General features: G+C 44.1%; 1 protein-coding gene across 3 annotated transcripts in view; it reads right to left on the bottom strand.

Annotated features, from left to right (window-relative positions):
• Positions 1-17,500, bottom strand: part of usp45 (ubiquitin specific peptidase 45) — a 90,189-nt gene that overhangs the window by 22,560 nt on the left and 50,129 nt on the right. The window lies entirely within an intron of this gene.

Here is a 17,500-nt window from a genome sequence, read left to right as displayed (position 1 = left end):
ACATTTACAGCATACACACAAATACAACAGGATCAATAAACACACACACACACACACACACACACACACACACACACACACACACACACACACACACACACACACACACACACACACACACACACACACACACACACACACACACACAGAGACGAAAAGATGGGCCTCAATGAATAAACAACCATATCAATACGCACACAAACAGGACAGTCAATAAATAAAACACACACGCGTACACACACAAACAAACTTGCTTGTCTACATCATCTGGGTTCATTGGTGGAAATTGATATTGGCCTGAATATCCCAGTGACTGGTAGAATCTGGACACAAAGTAACGATTTACTATTTGAATAGAGATAGTAAACAGAACCGTTTCTTTTTCAGTGGCTGTTGCAGGTTCAAAACAAATACAGCATATTATGCTGCATTTATTTAGCCTTGGTTCATTGGGATTCACCTTTCCATCAACAAAAAGCAAAAAAAAAATTTTTTAAATGAACACAGCACGACTCAACTGTGTCGACACCAAACAGCTGTTCTACAGCTGCTGCTGCAACACTGACTACATAAATGGCTTGACAGTAATTTTGTTTCAGTGGTCTGAATGGCAGTGACCTGAAATGGAGGGCACCATGGAAGAAAATGAGGTGACTGAGGAAACACATTAGTTTCGTAAACTTAGGGTTTTCCAAAGCTAGTTCTTGGGGATTTTCTTGCCAGTGTTGGATACGACAGGACAGTGTGCGAGGAGACAAGAAAATTAATGGGAGAGAGAGCGATACGCATCAAGAAATGTCCTCAAGTCCGGGACTCCTGCATAACACCATGGAGCCTTACCGGGTGAACACAATGGCAGCGACAAGACTAAGCGACAGAGAATCGCTGGACAGTGTAGCAAGAGCGATACGAGCGATAGAGGTGACAGACTATGCCCGGCAAAAGCAGAGTGCAAGCATTCTGATGCTGTCGTGGCTGTCGCCGAACCGCATCATAGCTCATTTGCATAATATTCGCTGAAATCCAACTTCAAACTCAAAACACCTCTAGTCGCCCAAATCACTTTTGTATCTTTTGTCGCCAGCAACTCAATACAAACTCAATTACTTCCGTCGCCGGAGTCGCTCAAGTCACGTCTGGTCTATTCATGCCATTAGCCATCTGAGCCACTGCCAAAGCCAGACATATAGCATTTTAAATGCATCCCTACAATATAGTTTGATACGCAAGTTGTTTGTGTGACTATTACATTATTTTCAAAGGGCATAAACTCTACATAATCATGAAAACACACACACACACACACTCCATTGCGAAGTTTTGCAAAGCATTTCTTTCAACAAAGCCACAAACCCTATAGGCACAAAGAAGGTTTTCATGTGTTCAAATGCAAACACACACACACGCGCATGTACACACACACACACACACCATATAATATAACATCATTCATAACATAGATCTGGATGACACACAATCTCCTCAAACTGAACAGCAATAAAACTGAGCTCATGGTGGTGGCACCAGCAATGCTGCAAAGGAAGGTTGGAGATCTCCACCTGGACATCGATGGATGCACCATCACCCCATTCCCTGAAGTACGTAACCTGGGTGTCATCTTGGATTCATCACTTTCACTTCACTCCCAAATAAAAAAGTCACCAAATCGGCATTCTATCATCTCCTAAACATCTCCAGACTCAGGCCTTCACTCTCTAAGACAGTTACGGAGACGATCACTCACTCCTTCATCTCCTCCCGTCTGGACTACTGCAATGCCATCCTGCTTGGTCTACCCAACAAGGCCCTAGACAGACTGCAATATGTCCAGAACTCTGCTGCCAGGATCATAACAGGCACTAGACCCTGGCAGCACATCACCCCCATACTCAAGCAGCTTCACTGGCTCCCCATCAAGCCACGCATTACCTACAAAGTCCTCCTAACCTTCAAGTCCCTCCATGGTCTGGCACCCCACTACATCACAGACCTCCTTCACCCCTATGACCCCTCAAGATCCCTGCGGTCCTCTTCCAAGGGCCAGCTGATCGTCCCTCGTACCAGGCTCAAGGCCACCAGTGACAGAGCCTTCCATGTTGCTGCTCCCATTCTTTGGAACAATCTGCCCGACCACATCCAGAATGCCCCTTCACTGGCCATGTTTAAGCAACACCTTAAGACACATCTCTTCCTGGAGGCTTATGGCTGCTAGTTCCACAAGCACTTTCACTTACATGCATTCACACACACGCTCACACACTGACGCGCACACACACTCACACTTTCCAACACAACACTCTTTGAAGCGTCCTTGGGTGTTTTGAAAGGCGCTATATAAAACGAAAGTATTATTATTATTATTATAGTACTCAATGTGAAATTGCCAACCTATCTTCATACAAACACGCACAGGCAAGTATGGCACATACAGTGTCATCAGAAAGTTTGGGCACCCTTTTAGAAAATCACTACATCAGTTTATCTCTTGTTGAGATTTTGAAGTGTAGTGAAGTGTTTAAAATGTAGGGAAACAGAAACATTTCAGTTGTGGAAGTATTTTATTAGGTGTTACAGAAACAATGTTATGTGGATTTAAACAAAAATAGGTGTGTGCATAAATATGGCCACCCCAAAGAAGGTATACCATTAATATGAAGTAGAGCTCACCTTTGCTGATCTGGCCTGTGGATACTTGCTATACAAGAAGACAAGTTCCAACTGTCTCATGCTACTGAATAGTTGCCAGAAATTCTATCAGGAACCCCTCTAATTCGATTCGGCGATGCGATGCAATGCAATGCGGGGCATGGGCGATCCAATTCAATGCGGCAAGTTCCAGAATCGATGCAACAATTTTTTAAAGTTTCAATTACTTCCGTTGATATTTCGGGAGCAAATGAATGATAAATTAAATAAAAGAATAAAGTAAGTTCAAAGCATTGAAAACTGCAAGACTGATACAGAAAACAGCCAATAAATTGTTGCTCAGTATCTGACTACTTGTATTGCCTCATCATGATTGATGAAACATTTGCTTTGCTTTCAGTAGAAATGTAATGCATTGCAATGCATTGTAGAATTGAATCGGATCGAATCGAATCGAATTGCTACCTCCCGAATCGGAATCGAATTGTGAGGGCAGTACCAATGCACATCACTACTAGCCAGGGTATGCTTTAGGCCAGATGTCATAGAATTTATGTGTGCATTTTTTGCCATGTCCACCTCCCATTGTTAAGGTCAAATAACTCTAGTGTGACGGAGGTCATCTTGCACCTGTTCACCCCCCTCGGGGATCGAACGTGCGACCTCGTCAACTACAACGGTCCGGCAATGGGAGACACAGTACGATACCGCTGGGCCAAGAGACTAGTCTCTCAAACCAACGGCACCGAGACTGTATGAGGCTATCGGAGGGAGGTTTACCAACGTTCCACGCCAACTCTGCTAGTTAGCCTCCGTTACACTAGCTCAGTCTCATCTGACCACAGAATGATTTCCCAAAATGCTTTCAGCTTGTCCAGATAAGCTTTTTGCATAAGTTAACAAATTATTTCTGATGGATACACAGGAAAGCCTTTTTATGCATCGGCCATCCAATGAGCTTTTTCCTTGTGAAAAATATACGCGGAAGGACACATGTCTAAGTCTGCACTATCAGCAGCTATGGTCTTGTAGTTCTATGGAGGTGTCATGTAGTATGCCTGTTACCATTCTTACCATCCGTTACCCTTGCCTTTTTAACTATTTTTCAACAAACTACATGTTCCTTTCACAAGGACCATTCCTGTGGCTTTCAATGCTTTCCACGCCAATGGATTTCCATTTCTGGCTGTGGAGAAACAATGTCAAAGTTGTTCAAGGACTTCCAGATTACTTTGTGTACCTTTCTTGTTATTCATAGTAATTAATTATCTTCGTTTGAAGTCTGTAAAGAGTTGTTCAGAGCCCACTATATTTCCACTCCCCAAGACAGAACTTAGGACAAGCTTAGGCTGCTCTTAGGTATGATAAATAACATTTTAATGACCAATAACATCTGTCTTGGTGACTGAATGGATACCAAAGTCATTAAAACCAGTTTGTGCTGCAAAGGTGAGCTCTACTTCATATTATAGTGGAGCAGCTACAAGGCCAATATGGCAAGAATCGTGCAAATTATGATACAAGCATGAAATTTGGCAGGTATGTGCTTAAGACCCTTACAATCAAATCTACCCGATTTGCCACTTGAAATGGCGGCCATTTTCCAAGATGGCCGCCAATAAAGACCCCAAAAGTTGATTTATTGCAAAGAATTGACATATAAAATTATGATACAAGCATGAAATTCAACATGTTTCTGCTCATGACCAGCATAATTAAATCGACCTGATTTGCCACGTGAAATGGCGGCCATTTTCCAAGATGGCCGCCAAAGAATATCTCAGAAATTGATTTTTTGCACAGAATTGACCAAACGAATTGTGATACAAGCATAAAATTCAACGTGTTTGTATACAAGACCAATGACATTAAATCCACCTGATTTGCCAATTGAAATGGCGGCCATTTTCCAAGATGGCCGCCAAAAAGACCCCAGAAATTGATTTATTGCACCAAATTGATCAAGCAAATTATGATACACGCATGAAATTCAGCATACATGTGACCAAGACCAGTACAATCAAATCCACCTGATTTGCCACTTGAAATGGCGGCCATTTTCCAAGATGGCCGCCAAAATGACCCCAGAAATTGATTTATTGGACCAAATTGACCAAGCAAATTATGATACACACATGAAATTCAGCATACAAAACCAATACAATCAAACCCACCTGATTTGCTACTTAAAATGGTGGCCATTTTCCGAGATGGCGTCCAAAAAGACCATTGAAATTGATTTGTTGTGTAGAATTCAAAATGTGGTCCAAATTGGCCTTAATTCAGATATTGAGGAATACAGATGTGTCCTCCAATGACAAATAAGCCCTTATAACATAGTAATAATATGTTGATAACATTCCAATAACTGCTAATGACATGCTAATAATGCAATGACAATGTGGTAATAATATGCTAATTCGTGGTTTTATCGATGTTGCTGTTATATAATGTGGCGATGTTGCTCTAACGTGGCGATAGCATGGTAATAGCTAATAATGGCAGTTCTCCATGCCGATGGAGGGTGGTGTGTGATGGTGCTAGAAAAATCCAAAATAAATAACCCAATGTAAAGAAGCTGTTGAGGCATCAACATAGCTACATCCTGATGAGAACAGCCTAAGTGAACAAGTTCATAGAATCCCAGATTCATGAACAACAACAACACTGGTTTATTCATCAGTGCAGTTTTACCCAATGACCTAATGGCTTATAACGCAGACCGTTTTGATTTTTGCTCGATCACTGCGCTATGAGAGGATTCAAACCGCCTTCAATACAAGGAGTAAACTATATGTGTCTGTTGCCTTGTAGCTACACAGCTACACAGACTCAACGACAATGGAAATGAAACATGTAATAAACGTCAACCTGTATTTTTGATTGCACTAGCCACCCTGGTAGTTTGGAACAAGGAAGTGGCTCATTGTCGAGAACAGGTCGCACAGAGCTGAATGAACTATGGAAACACTATTTACTGTACCGATATAACCTCAGCATCATAACTTGCAAGTGCACGTGTTGTCTTTGGTTCGTGTAAATAAATGAAGCTACAAAGCATGAGGAACTTATTTAATGAACATCTCACAGTCCGTAGCCCAGTGAAGGTTAGAGCAAGGAAGTAGGCCTAGCTGTTTGTTCTCGAGCAAAGAGCAGCCTGGTCGAGAGGACCAATCACTGCCGTTAACCGTGTATCTGTCTGCGGGCAGTCACATTTTCAGGTGCACACCACGTGAAGGCAGAGGGGGTAAAAATAACTGCGTGGCTGTCTACATCATCGTACAAAAAAACTTTGATTCTGAGCATAAACCAGGCTTTAGCCCTACGCCTTTCCCCTTCCCCTCCGTTTTGCGTGTTCATAGGCATAGGGCTGTCTGAATTCACGTTAAGACAGAGGGGCTTTCTACCCCTTCCAAAGGCAGACTTCAAATGGAGGGTAAGACCTATTTTCCCCAAATGCATTGCGAATGCCTTTAAAAAAGGTCGGCATCCACAAAAGCACGCAAAAATAAGTATGTTATGCAATTCACTTTTATACTGTCTAATAATTGTTGCATCTTACTAAGTTAAACATTGTCTCAATGGGTCATTTTCTCCAGGAACCATGCATGAACAAAATGGCTATTAATGTCTACTTAATGCATGGAAGTTGTGAAGGAATTGCGAGGGTCATGCAACACTGTTGTCCTTTTTTAAATTTTTTGCCCGAGTGATTACAAGCAATAATGTTGGTTTAACCATAGAGAAGCTATTTTTTTAATGCTATGGGTGTCATTCCGGGATAGTTGAAGGGGTGTCTCAATTCGTAGGGGTTGCGTTTCATGGTTTGAAGGGACGTAAGGGGGTAAGGGGAAGGCATAGGGGTAGGGGTAGGGGTAGGGGTGTTCAAACATCACAGTGTGCAAAATGAGTGTTGTACAAATTGACAGTGCACAGTTTCATTTTAGAAGGAATTCAATGACAGACAGTGCATCTTAGCCTCGCGAGCCATCCTACGTACTTCCGCCAAAGGATTGGCTCCACTACGGTAGTCTGTCCGTGCTTCTCTGTGGAGTGCCGGGAGCAGTAGGATTTGTTATGAGGTCAAGGGGGCATTTGTTCACAAAAGGTTGAGAACCACTGCTATAGCTATTCTAGCCCCCTATAGTGTTTTAGTTCTTTTTATCAATTTCTTCTCTGTGTCTGTGTAGGATAATGCCCCCTGAAATACACTAACACCTCCTGCCATATTACCGTAAATTTCCAAGTGGTAAATCAGAAAGATTTGATTTTATTGCTGTATAGCACACACAAACAAAATTAGAAACTTGTATCATAATTTTCCGCGCTAAATTCAATCTTTTTGGTGCCTATGTTGTGAAATGGCTGCCATTTCAAGTGGTAAATCAGGTACATTTTATTGTATAGTTTAGCACATTTACACAAAATGTAATACTTTTATACAGTGCCCTCCACAATTATTGGCACCCCTGGTTGAGATGTGTTAAAAGCCTTAAAATAAATTCAGTGTTTATTGCAGAAGAATACTGTCACACTGAAAATTGTAGGAAAATGTAGCCTTCAACTCAAATGAATTGTAAGAAAATAAAAAAATCCCTGACTAAAAAATAATTATTTTTCATTAAATCACCTGTTCCACAATTATTGGCACCCTTAACAATTCCCAGGAAATAAATATAATTGAAGCATTTCTGTCATTTCTACAGTAGTTTACAAAGTTTACCAGAGTATGTAGGAACATTTAATTAGTAATTCATCACTTCCTGTTTCCCTGGGGTATAAATATGACGTGACACCGAGGCCATTTCTCTTATCCACTCTTAAACATGGGAAAGACAAAGGAACACAGCATACAAGTGAGGCAGATGTGCGTCGACCTTCACAGGTCAGGCAGAGGCTACAAGAAGATTGCCACGCAACTGCAGCTGCCCATATCCACTGTGAGAGGAATAATTAAGAAGTTCAAAACAACTGGAACAGTGGTAAACAAGCCTGGACGAGGACCCAAGTTTATTTTGCCACCACGCACAGTGAGGAGGATGGTAAGAGAAATCAAAAGATCTCCAAAGCTCACTGTTACAGAATTACAACAAATGGTAGCATCCTGGGGTCACAAAGTCTCCAAATCAACCATCAGGCGCTGTCTACACGCCAACAAGCTGTTTGGGAGGCATGCACGGAGAAAACCTTTCCTCACTCACAATCATAAACGCAAGTGTCTGGAGTTCGCCAAGCGGTATTGGGGCTTCAACTGGGACCGTGTGCTTTGGTCAGATGAGACCAAGATTGAGCTTTTTGGCAAAAAAACACTCCAAGTGGGTCTGGCGTACCACGAAAGATGCGCATGCTGAAAAGCACCTCATACCCACTGTGAAGTATGGGGGTGGGTCAGTGATGCTGTGGGGCTGTTTCGCTTCCAAAGGCCCTGGGAAACGTGTTAGGGTGCATGGCATCATGAATGCTTTGAAATACCAGGACATTTTAAATCAAAATCTGTTGCCCTCTGCCCGAAAGCTGAAGATGGGTCATCACTGGGTCTTTCAGCAAGACAATGACCCTAAACATATGGCCAAATCTACACAGAAATGGTTCACCAGACACAAAATCAAGCTCCTCCCATGGCCATCTCAGTCCCCAGACCTCAACCCCATTGAGAACCTGTGGGGTGAGCTGAAGAGGAGAGTACAGAGGAGAGGACCCAGGTCTCTGGATGATTTAGAGAGATTCTGCAAAGAGGAATGGCTGAAGATCCCTCTTTCTGTCTTTTCCCATCTTGTGAAACATTATAGGAGAAGATTAGGTGCTGTTTTGTTGGCAAAAGGGGGTTGTACAAAATATTAATACCAGGGGTGCTAATAATTGTGACACACATTATTTGATGTCAAATAATTATTTCTTTATGTGGGATTTTTTCCCCACTGAATAAATGCACTTGTATTGAAGGTTGGATTTTTCTCTTTTTTTCCATTAAGGTCCCATATTATTTAGAAAAAATAAAAAATAATTAGAAGCTAAAAAACACATCTCAACCAGGGGTGCCAATAATTATGGAGGGCACTGTAATAACTTGCTTGGTCAACCGTGAGCAAAAATCAATATCTATTGATCAGGTGATATCTATGGTCAAATCTATGGTACTTTTGGCGGACATCTTGAAAAATGGCCACGATTTCAAGTGGCAAATCAGGTGGATTTGATTACATTGGTCTTGTGCACATTTATGTCGAACTTCATGCCTACATTGTAATTTGATTGATCAGTTCTGTGCAATAAATCAATTTCTGAGATCTTGGCGGCCATCTTGGAAAATGGCCACTATTTCAAGTGGCAAATCAGGTAGCTTTAATTGCATTGGTCTTGAGCTCATGCATATCAAATTTCATGCTTGTATCATAATTTGCTAAGTCAATTCTATACAATTCATCAATTATTGAGGTATTTTTGGCGGCCATCTTGGAAAATGGCCACCATTTAAAGTGGCAAATCAGGTGGATTTTATTTCATTGGTCTTGAGCACATACATGTTGAATTTCATGCTTGTATCATGATTTGCTTTATGAATTCTGTGCAATAAATCAATTTCTGAGATCTTCTTTGGCGGCCATCTTGGAAAATGGCCACCATTTCAAGTGGCAAATCAGGTAGATTTAATTATGTTGGTGCTGAGCACATACATGTTCAATTTCATGCTTGTATCATAATTTTATATGTCAATTCTATGCAATAAATCAATATCTGAGCTCTTTTTTGGCGGCCATCTTGGAAAATGGCCGCCATTTCACGTGGCAAATCGGGTAGATTTGATTGTATGGATCTAAAGGACATACCTGCCAAATTTCACGCTTGTATCATAATTTGCACGATTTTTCCCGTAGCCGCTCCACTATAATGGTATATCCTGTTTGGGGTGCCCATATTTATGCACATGCCCATTTTTGTTTAAATGCACATCACATTGATTCTATTACACCTATTAAAATTCTTCCACAGATAAAATGTTTCTCTTTCCCTACAGTTTCACATATGTTAAAATGAAGTCGCTACTTTAAAAGCTCAATGAAAAATAAACCGATGTAATGATTTTCCAAAAGGGTGCCCAAACTTTCTCATGGCACTGTACATGCATTTTGCTTTGCTAAACACACAGACCATTTCTTTATGTTCCTATTGCAAAGTGTTTCTTTCACCAAAGGTGAATTATGTAGTGAAGACCGAGAGATAGATAGAAAGTGTGTGTGTGTGTGTGTGTGTGTGTGTGTGTGTGTGTGTGTGTGTGTGAGAGAGAGAGAAAAGCGGATTGAAGGGAAAAAAGGGCGTGTAGCAGCGGATAACACACACACACGCACACCACCACACAAAGCGCATTTCCCCCAAAACATATACAACCACAAAAACACACAAATGCACAATTGAGTAGCACAATGAAGATGTCTACTTAGGAGGGACAACGTATTCTCAAGGCCTTCCTTAACCAGGTCTCGCTCTCGCTCTCTCTCTGCCCAGTCTTTCAGCAACCCTCGTTACCACTCCAGATACCTATTGTTCAATTCAATTATCCTAGACTTGCTGCATGTACAAACCAACAAACACACACACTTGCACGCACAAATGCATTCACACACACACACACCAAGACCTGCTGCATGCGTAACCCAATGCACAACGCATGTTTTCATCTTTCCAGGTATAAGGTAGAACACCAGAATTAAAGCAACAAAGATGATGACCAAACCAGCTGTTTATTTCAGGTCACGTGTGTTGTTGTATGAGTCTACCTCATGTATCGTAAGGTCACTAAAATCCGCCCACTTCATTGAAGACATGATAATAGGGTAAACATGATAATAGGGTCTTAGCTACATTTCCATATAGGAATTATTTTTCAAAAGTATCATATTTTAAAATCTACTAACATTTAAAGACATTGCGACGGCATACTTTGGTATGAGAAAGTGTTCAGGTAAATTGGGATAGCCTTTCAGGTAAAATGGGAATCTATTTGATTATGATTATTTTTGCCCACACTGAAAAATAATAAGGCTACCGTTTTTCTCTTATTAACATTAGTCTAGGATTTCAAAATGATATAACGTCGCTAACACATTTCCATTTAAAGACAATATTGACATTCCGGCCATATCTATTAATTGGCTTTGTTTGTTTCGGCTTGTTCATATCTTGTTTGACTATTTCAGGTTTTTTAAACTATAGCCGATGTTAGGTTATTAAAAATGTCAGTGCAATGTTTCACGACGAGCAAGGACTACAAGGATGCTCAGGTTTCATGGATATCCTGGCGGGAAATAGCCCAATCTCTGGACATTGAGCTGCCGGCTTTCTACATATTGATGTCCTTCTTGGAGCCACACGTGAAGCATTGTGAAACGTCTTCAAATTATAGAAAGATAAATAAGACATGTGTGTGACTTGCCTGCTTTCAAGTCAAAAACAGAAACCGACTGTTTTGTGCTTCAAAGTACACATCTCTACATTCTGTATACCTCGTCCTTTTGTTAGAAAATGCCCTCAACTCCCAACTGTTTCTTACAAAGTCTTTGGGTACGAGCAAACAGCAAAATTCATGTTTAGTATAAAAACTGCACTCCCGGGTGTAATTCTTGCAGTTTTGATCTACTAGGTTAGCATGACAGACAGACGTTTTCACCTAAGCCTGAAAGACGCTGAAGAAGGCTTAGGTCGTCATCTGTCTGTCATGCTAACACAGTAGATTAAAACTGCAAGAATTACATCCGGGAGTGCGGCTTTTTTACTAAACATGTACCTCGTCCTTTTGCACACAGCCAATTACCATGGTTGCCCATGTTGACAAAGTATGTTGGCAGCAAGTTGGTATGATGTGTCTTTGACAGTTCTGTGACTGTGCCTCCTATGTTCCTGTGACGCCATGTACTTTACATCTGGATAAAATCAAAATGCTCCCTCTCTTTTCACCACTGTTGATCAGGTTAGCTCGGTTAGCGCGGTAGCGGAGGCCCAGGCCGATGTACCAGCAACACCACCAGCTGAGCTGCCCTCCGCCACTCCGCCCTCTGCCCAGCGTCCCTGACACACCGACTGCATCTGCTAGTTCTGGCTCTGCTCATACCTCATGAGAGGAGGGCGGAGGCCGTGAGCAAGATGTTGTGTGTACTCACAGCGCACTTGAGTGGAAAATAAACCGTCTCTCTTCATGACCCTCTCACCTCTGCCGTTCCATTGCACCTTGTAAATACTTCATGACCAATGTCTATACAACATAAACCACTTAAACGTTGCACCTTGTACATACTTCATGAAAAATGTATGTAGAACACAATTGTATTCTAGAAGTGTTTTTTCTAGCTTTCAGTGCTCTTGTGTGCCTGCACTTTACTGTATAATGTTAAGATTGTGGATCATATATTGCAGTCGAAATGTTGCGTTTTCTTATAGAAGTGTTTCATCCTTGTGCCTGTACTTTTAAAAACTAAATAAAATGTTGTTGCACTTGAGTCATAAGTGTTAAGAATTGTGGGCCCCGAGTCCCCTGAGCCCTCAAAAGTCAGGTCTCTCCTCACTGGCCTTAGCAAGCTGCCCATCCCCCGTTGCTGGTGGGCTACCTGTCCCCCCTCCCTCAACTACTCTGCTCTCTCTGCTTGACCTGTACACCGGTGATTTTCCACTCCTGGCCCTTGACTGTGTTGCTAGGGGCCCCCGGCAACAGGCACACCCCCTGGCTCGGCACCCTGCTGTGCTGCCGTGTGCATATAGGGCCAGGACAGAGGTCAGACCTCAGACCACTGTTCGGACGGGGAATCTATGCATGGGACCCAACTCTCTCTCCTCTTCTCTTGGACGTCTCGGGGTCCCAGCGTCCACTCATTTGTACTCTTTGCTTGCCGTGCGTCTCTGAGAGTGAGTCAACTGTATTATGTTGTTACTATGTTATGCCATGTCTGTATTTGTTTACTGTACTGTTTGTATCTAGTGACTGCATAGTATGTTGCTCATTCTCCATGCCGCGGTTCTGCCAGAGAGTACATTGGTTCAGTAATGTGCTACTTTGGTGGAGTAGCGCTTACATTTCACATGTTTCTGTTTAACGCATGCTCTGTGTGTCTGCTGTAGGCAGCATTCCCATACCCATGTTCACACAGCTAGTAGGTAGCTGTGTCATGTCACCTTCATGTTCCCCCTCCCCCTTGGTCTGCCCTCTGTACATATTGTATATTGTATTGTATATATTGTATATACTCTGTATGTGTAATTTCCTTTTTGCATTATTATGTGTATATTCATTTATGTATATTTGCTTATGTCTTGTTTTGTTTGTTCTACTTTTATAGTAAAACCATGGTTTGCATTCTCATCTGTGTGTGTCTGACTTCATTGGACATCTTCATACTGTTCTGGCCGGACAGCCTGTGGTGTTTGTTGTTACCTGCACCAGCCCCTATCATACAGTCCTTTTTCGGGTGCACCACACAGCACTATATTTTTTTCAATAAGTCAAAGGTCACAATTTACAGATTCATTGCTCAACATGGCAGCTGGAACTAAAGACAGGCTGTGGGGGCATGCAGTGATGGTTGGCCCATTGTGATATTGATAAGTCAATTGTAAGGTGATGTGGGAAGTGTGAATTTCATAATCCCCATGCCACCCAGAAATCTCTAGACCAGGGGTGTCAAAGTGAAATTCATAGAGGGTTCAAATTAAAATCTCAGGTAAAACTAAGGTAAACTATTTAAAGGTATGAGGGCCCACCCCCCGCTGACAGTGTGTCTCCTGTATCCTGGAAAGTTGGTGTTGCACGACTAAAAAGAGACCTTTAGATGACTTGGCTATACCTGCCCTGCCCTGTGTGTTTTTGTATACGTGTGTGTGTGTGTGTGTGTGTGTGTGTGTGTGTGTGTGTGTGTGTGTGTGTGTGTGTGTGTGTGTGTGTGTGTGTGTGTGTGTGTGTGTGTGTGTGTGTGTGTGTGTGTGTGTGTGTTTGCTAAAGACACTGTGCATGTGAGTGGCTCACTCTTAGTGTTTGGGACTTGTGTGTTTGTGTATAAGAGTGTCTGTATGAGCGTGTTCAAGTGCATGTGTGAGGTATAATGCTTGAGCTGTCCTAGCCCCTGGCCAGACTCTTGACATGATGTGCATGTGTGTGTGTGTGTGTGTGTGTGTGTGTGTGTGTGTGTGTGTGTGTGTGTGTGTGTGTGTGTGTGTGTGTGTGTGTGTGTGTGTGTGTGTGTGTGTGTGTGTACTCAATTTACTTTAAAAAAAAAAAAACTAACCAACCCTTCTTGCACCTGCACTTCTTGTTCTGTATATTTCTTGTATCTGCTAGTGATGTTGGCTAGGATGATGTCCTCGTTTGTAAGTTTGCTTTGCTTTGGTTATAAAGCGTCTGCCAAATGCAATGTTATGATAGGAGAGTATAGGAAAATTACCTCGGGCCGAAATCGAACCTGGTCCCCGGCATAATAGCATGGTACCTTAACCGTTTCAGGAATTGGCCAAGGCTGATGGTCGCACAGCTGTGTGTATGTGTGTGTGTGTTTGTGCGTGTGCGTGTGCGTGTGCGTGTGCGTGTGCGTGTGCGTGTGCCCTGAGGGCAACCTCTGTCCAGCGGGGGCCCAGATGTGTGGACAGCTGTCCTCCTCAGCCAGATGGGCACAGGAGGAGTGTGTAGCTGTGCCAACCTGTTGCAGCCAGCCACCTCAAATGCCACTGCCGCAGTGTCAGCTAAACCAGGCAGGCAGGCAGGCAGGCCTTCCCACAACACACACAGCCATGGAAAGGGTGTGTGTGCATGCGTACGTGTGTGTGTGTGTGTGTGTGTGTTATTGGCTGCTACACGCCCTTTTTCCTTTAATTTCTCTTTTCTCTCTCTCGCTCACACACACACTTTCTATCTCTATCTCAGTCTTCACTACATGATTCATCAAGTTATTCTATTATTAGTTACTGCAGATTGGTTGGTAGGTGTGCGTGTGTGTGTCTACCATCTTGTGTGTATCGTTGCCGGCATCTACCCTCAAGTGGCCTCTGAGAGCTGAAGCACACCAGGGGCTAAGTCTCAGACCGGCTCCCCTGAGTATGGCCACCCTCGCCCTAGTCTCCTTATGACCCCGCCCTGCCCCCTAACCCCTAACCCACCCAAACCCCATCACCCCCCCCCCCTCTCCCCTCCTCTCCTCTGCCATCTCTACCCTCTGCCTCCGCCCTGGACCACGGCCTGTGCCATCTGCTTCTGCCCCCTGGCAGTCCCGCACACAAAAGCACCCTGACCCGGTCCCGACACACGCGCACGCACACACACACACGCACACGCATGTATGCAAGCACGCGCACACGCACGCACAGACACACACATGTATGCATGCACGTGCACACAGACACACACACACACACATATGCACGTTCATGTACACAAATGCAGGCATGCACGCACACCCACATACAGGCCCATGTCCAGTGAGGGGGAAGGACTTGGGGATGGTGATTATGGTGGGTGCAGCACTGGTAGTGTGGAAGGAAGAAAAGAGGGATAAGGCAGCGGGAAAAGGAGAGAAGAGAGAGAGACAGACACGGGGGGAGAGAGGAAGAGAGAGAGAGAGAGAGAGAGAGAGAGAGAGAGAGAGAGAGAGAGAGAGAGAGAGAGAGAGAGAGAGAGAGAGAGAGAGAGAGAGAGAGAGAGAGAGAGAGAAATAAAGAAGTATGGAAATGGAGAGAGAGAGCGCCCCTGGACAAGGACAAAGATGGAAGGACAGCAGGCGGGTGGTGTGACAGAAGGCAGTTTGGGGACGACGGCACCGAGGCAGGAACAGCAGGGGTGGTGCTGGGGGTGGTGGCAGTGGTGGCCGGGCCGCGTGTGTGTGTGTGTGTGTGTGTGTGTCTGAATAGTGTGTGGGTGGTGGGCATAGCAGGCCATGAAACATGAGGGGGTGGGTAGTTAGTGCACCAGATACATGCTGAAGGACATCTTGAGGTGCGTGCGTGCGTGTGCGTGTGCGTGTGCGTGTGCGTGTGCGTGTGCGTGTGCGTGTGCGTGTGCGTGTGCGTGTGGCTGTGTTGTTAAGGTGCGGGTGAGATGGTGGCAGGCCTGAGGAAAAGGAGGGTTTAAGTGGGGACGGCGGGTGTGCAGGCGTGTGCGTGTGCATGTGCATGCGTGTGCATGTGCGTGCGCACGCTGCCCTACCCAGTACTTATCCAAAACAAACAAGCCACAAACAGGATTTTTTTTCTAAAACTACAGTATTGACATGCATGAAAAAAATGAAGAAAAATTAAAAGAAATATATGTAGTCATACACAAATTCACAGACATGTCCGTACGCACACCACCCTCTGCTCCTTGGGTTTGTGCTGGAGGCAAAGTTGTACAGGGTCACTGCACCCACATGGACTGACAGGCCAAGATGGTGGCCCAGGACAACACCACACCACACAGCACAGCACTACCATACAGGGCATTTATACCCCACAGCACAGCACAGCACTACACTATAGGGCATTGCACCACACAGCACAGCCCCACACTGCACCATGGCAACTCTACACATAGGAAGTTTCAGGCTGACGTCATAGGTCACTCGTCAATTTATGGTTTCAGAGAGACATACTGACTGAAGGCACTCATCTCTTTCTCTGTCTTCCTAAACCATGTGTTTGCAGAAGCTTTGCAGGAAAACACATAAAGGTTATTCCATGACAATTCACACGCACTCCACAGGTGACCCTCTCCGATTTGACCGATACCTAACATACAGGTAACTTTGGATGTCAATTGAAAGAATACCAAGTATTAGCACCCTACATCTATCTGTTGTGGAGATGAGGCCCTCCAAAGTTCAACCAGGAGTGATTGTATACACCCATAGTAAGATTTCAAGTGAGTGATTGTATACACCCATAGTAAGATGTCAAGTGAGTCGACCGAAGGAGAACTGAAAGGTCACGGCTGTGACCCCGATTCTCTGAGGGAGATGAACGAGACCATCTCACCCGACGACCCTTGTTGACCACACAGGCCCAGAGGTTTGGTTGTATTCAGATGAGCTCTGAGCATGCGCTGGGCTGAATTTATACTCTGTATTGAGCCTCGGATTTACACAGCTCATTGGCCTGGCGTCATGATTGAAAGCTGGCTTTGGTAAATTGTCAAGCAAGGGGGTGCTTCCCATAGTGAGATGTCTCGTTCATCTGCCTCAGAGAACCGGGGTTACAGCCGTGACCTTTAGTTTTGTTTGTTTCTTTATGTCCCGCTTAGTGTATGTAAACTGTTAAAAGAGAAAAAAATGAAATGTGAAGTGCAATAATCACTATTGTCGTCGTTGACAGGCTTGGGTGGGAAACCTTTTTCATTAGAGGGGCCACATCAAATTCCTCCAAGGGCCATGCAAGTCCTCCAAGGGCCATAATATGACACAAACCTGTTCAGTTCAGCACTAGACCAACAGGACTGTTCTGGACTGGACCAACTGTGTGTGTGTGTGCGCGCCTGCGTGCGTGCATCCATGTGTGTGGAAAGGGGGTTGTGTGTGTGTGTGTGTGCGCGTGTGCGTGTGCGTGTGCGTGTGTGGAAAGGGGTTGTAGAAAGGGCCGGGCTGGATTTGTATCATAGTGTGTGTGTGTGTGTGTGTGTGGGGGGGGGGGGGGGGGGGGGGGGGGTGTGGGAGGGGGGTTGTGGATAGGGCTGGGCTTGTATCAGTGTGTGTGTGTGCGCGTGTGTGTGTGTGTGTGTGGGAGGGGGGTTGTGGATAGGGCTGGGCTTGTATCAGTGTGTGTGTGTGTGTGTGTGTGTGTGTGTGTGTGTGTGTGTGTGTGTGTGTGTGTGTGTGTGTGTGTGTGTGTGTGTGTGTGTGTGTGTGTGTGTGGG

Source organism: Engraulis encrasicolus, chromosome 5 (assembly GCF_034702125.1).
Source record: "Engraulis encrasicolus isolate BLACKSEA-1 chromosome 5, IST_EnEncr_1.0, whole genome shotgun sequence".
NCBI lineage: Eukaryota > Metazoa > Chordata > Actinopteri > Clupeiformes > Engraulidae > Engraulis > Engraulis encrasicolus.
This window is presented reverse-complemented; position numbering and strand designations above follow the sequence as displayed.